This window comes from Anarrhichthys ocellatus, unplaced genomic scaffold, assembly GCF_004355925.1.
Source record: "Anarrhichthys ocellatus isolate YVR2014 unplaced genomic scaffold, GSC_Weel_1.0 scaffold32, whole genome shotgun sequence".
In the NCBI taxonomy this organism is placed as follows: domain Eukaryota; kingdom Metazoa; phylum Chordata; class Actinopteri; order Perciformes; family Anarhichadidae; genus Anarrhichthys; species Anarrhichthys ocellatus.
In genome coordinates this window covers 1,700,250-1,704,236 of record NW_022280062.1, presented here as the reverse complement: position 1 = coordinate 1,704,236, position 3,987 = coordinate 1,700,250, and the positions used below count along the sequence as shown (strand labels likewise).

General features: G+C 40.4%; 1 protein-coding gene across 1 annotated transcript in view; it reads right to left on the bottom strand.

Annotated features, from left to right (window-relative positions):
* Positions 1-664, bottom strand: part of pter (phosphotriesterase related) — a 4,984-nt gene extending 4,320 nt beyond the window's left edge. Inside the window, exon 1 of the mRNA XM_031865460.1 lies at positions 548-664. The gene's annotated coding sequence lies outside the window, so the exon portion shown is untranslated. The remainder of the gene's footprint in view (positions 1-547) is intronic.
* Positions 665-3,987: the final 3,323 nt, after the last annotated feature.

Below are 3,987 nucleotides of genomic sequence, written 5' to 3'. Positions count from 1 at the left end.
GATAGATAGATAGATAGATAGATAGATAGATAGATATATATATATCTTTATTTATTTACACACATATGTATAAGTATGTGTGTGTATATATGTATATGTATTTATTTTCGTTTGGTTGTCGTATTGGAGTCCTTAGTCCACACTCCAGATTAGTGGGAGGCGGTAACGCACCCGAAAGCTGTTTGCCAACCGCCAAAAAAAAGAAAGAAGAAGAAGAAGCAGGCGGCTGAAAACGGTCCGATTTGAACGCAGTTTTTTGTCAACGCCCCTTTCTACGTCCGCCTGCTCTCGTCTGCTTTCCAGGCGAGGCGCAGTTCAACTCGAACGAGCCTATTGTTACAGATCAGACAGGAAAGAGTGTTTGCAAACTAACTCTTTGACCAGACTGCCTTCACACTGCATGCATCAGAGGAACCTTTGGACTGCAACGCCTGACTGACTGCTAAGACCTGAGGTGTAACTCGTTCAAATCAACGTGCAGTAAACTTAACTTTCACCGACTTGCATGCTAAAATGTAGCTAAACTGTTGACAGACAAATCTCTGACCTGGTTTCTGCTTGTTACTGTCCACCTCAACCGCCAGCCGAACTCAGCAAGTCCTCCGTGTACAGATTAGAGGAGCAAAGAAGCGCGAGAAGTGGGAAACATCGCGAGAGATCACGGGACCACAGATCCGTTTGCAGGACGTCAGCAGAACGGAGCTGTGTCTCGAGACGAGTAATGCAAATATATCAGTTTAGTATGGGAAATAAAGAGGGTTTTTAAATATATTGGGGGGGTACTTATACATGCTTTTAATCAATAATCGTTTTGGCAGACAAAAACAAAAAGTGTGTGAAGACAACAATAGGGGCCTTCATTGTTCAGCCTTCATTGTTATTTAATGAGGTTAATTTAACATATGACATTTAACATATGACAACAAATATAAACGTGAATACATAGCAGGTGGCTTTTTCTCATCAATAACAACATTTTGGTTACAAGTTCATGAAAATTCTCAACAAAGTTTCTGACATTTCAATCAGCAAAAAAGCATTCCAACAACAAAACTTAAAATGAACTATTTTTAAAAGGGTTAAGAATCCATGAAGTCTGGACTTGTAAATGTTAATACATTTTGGGTCTCTTTTGCTTTGCAACATTTTCCAGAGGGTCAGAGGTCAACATTCAAACATTTCATCATTAACGACTTATAATTGGTCTATACAAAATGAATATATGATTCAGTTACCATTTATAAAGCATAGGTTCCAACTAATACACCCGGTATTAAGGGTGAACTTACACAAAACCATTTTCAGACCGGTAGGTACAAATCAAGTCTTATTACACAAATTCAACTAGCCAAAAAGCAAATATGTAACTGTAACCAGCTGCTATTAAAAATGTTGATGTTATGAACATGGTGACGCATGATTTGAGAGACAGACTGTGACTCTCCTCACTCAGCAGATGGTCTCTACAGCAGCATTTGTTCTGTTGCATGGAGCTGCCCTGTGAACACTCATCCACACTATGCTGTCCATTTGTTGGCAGGATGACGACTGTACGTGAGACCAGCAGCCATCTTCAAGGCTGGTTACATTTTTTACTTCTTTGGTTGAGAAGTGGTGGATGAGGTCAGGGCCACACGAAGTGGCCATTTTTTGTTTGTGTCTTGACTGGGCTAGGAGGCCCCTGGGGCAAAACCGAACTGCCACTCAGGCATATTTTGTCTCGAACTTATGCAGATGATTATTTCTGAGTTATTCATTTTGTCCCCTCTAGATTAGTGTCGCTCCCTTTTCACATTTCAACATATCCCTTGAGGTCAAGAACACTGATGCAAAGCTTTTGACCAGGGGCTCTAAAATGTTTCGGATCTTGATTTCTTTCCATTGCCTCATCATCAAACTCAAAATAATATTATTTTGAACACGTCTAGAGCTCTGCATGTTGGCTGTTCCTCGCTCCACTAAAGGAGACTGTGCTGTTGAAGTTGTGGCTCATAAACTCTGTCAACACCTTTAGAAAAAAAACGCTCAAAACCCACCAGAGTTAGTTTGATTTGATATACTTATTATCTCTATTTCATTTATAACCATTGTTTTGTGTCTGTATGATGTCTTCCCTTTGTCGTGAAGCCCTTTGTGATGTTTAAGTGCTCTATAAATTAACTCTCTTACTTACACACCTTTACTGTGTGTAAGGGCCTATTAGATTAAATTAAATAACAGACACAGATCACACAAGTTTTGTGAAATAAACTGACAAACTTAAAGTAAAGCACCACTAATATGTGTTAAAAACAATTAAGGAACTCTCCTGATAATAAACTGAAACACAAAATCAATACAGTCAGACCCTGTGACTGCAGCTAATGGAAGAAAAACAAGATGCAAAAATGAATTTACACACTCAAACACCATACGACGTCTTTTATGGTAAGCTAGTTGTTGTGGTGCCATCACACTGCAGGGTTCCTCATTAGTGACAACAGAATATTGTCACTCCCCTTCATTTGTATGGCTGACATGTTTCGGACAGACACGACCGCAGGGAGCTTCTGGAGGAGAGGGATGACTTAAACCCGCCTCTCACATGTGGACAGACCTCCTGAGACACATCTCAGACGTCGACTTTGATGCATGGGTCTGTATGCTATGAGACCCCGTTATCATTTATCGCCAGGTTTTTTTTAAGAGCCATCTGATTTTAATTGTAAATGTATTGAGAGCAAGGCCTCTTTGCCCTAAACTCACCGCTGAGTTCACTTTAAATAGCATTTTCTCTGTTCCCCTCTGCATTTCTATAAGTTAACACTCTTGCGATATACATTTTTACAAGTACATACTCCATCAAGGCAGACGATGTTTGCAAGAGAAAGAGTCTGGGTATCTCTGCGACTGCCAGAGGCCTGTGAGGATTTACAGGTTTGGCAGAGTGTTGTGGTCTGGTGCCCTCTGCAGACCGAGATGAGGCACATCTTTTGCAGATTGACGTGCCCGTAAATCGTCAGATTATTCAGTCGTTGGAGGAAGTATTCAGACCTTAATTAAATGTACTAATACACACTGTAAAAAAGACTGTAATACATGTAAAAGTCCTGCCGTAAGTCTGATCAGGAAAAAATAGTTTAAGTTTTAAAAGTAAATGTAGTCTCTTCAGTCCCTGGGGTGCTGGGGCGCTTTCAGGTCATTTCAATCCCATAAATGACAATAAAAGACAGCGGTGTTCTGCGTTGTTCTGCTGGTTTTTCTGGTCTTTTATAAAATGTAAATGCTGGTTCTGCTGTCCCGAGCCTCAAGCTTTGTCAATCAATAAGCATGTCTGTTTCAAATTTGGTTTGTTTCAGTGACTTAATGAATCATGAGAACAATGACACCGTGACGAATCACAACCCTCACCCTTAATAACTATAGCATTTAAACGGAGGCACATGTTTTCAAAGGACAGGAAAATGTGATTAACGCTACGCTTCAATTCTAGCTTCATACAGTTAGAGTGTGGAAGCATATCAAGTAACTCCACTATGACTACCCCTTTGCATCAAATACACAGGCAAAGAAACAATAGAAAAATAGAAGTCAGTGAGTTTTGTCAGCGTAAACAGTCTAAATAAAACAGCGTTTCTTTGGTTTGATGAGACCTTCTCTGTAGAGATGTGTGTATTTGAGGGGAGGCATTCATTGTTTCGTGCTGCACCCCCAACATGCAGTTTACCGACCCCTCAACCTCACATAAACAATCTCTGCAGACAGTTTTATGAGTGTGTGTGTGTGTGTGTGTGTGTGTGTGTGTGTGTGTGTGTACATGCACTTGGGGGCTCTGATGGCTTTCCCGCTCTGCAGACCCTGTTTCCACTTTCTCTTGGAAAGTCCTTCCAGAGACCATGACCATTTTTAAGCTATGTTGATGACTTACAAAAAAATAAAAATGAACGCACAGTTTTGGTAACGTTCTCAACAGTAGCAGTTTTGGTCTTGAGTAAAGTATGTGCTTTT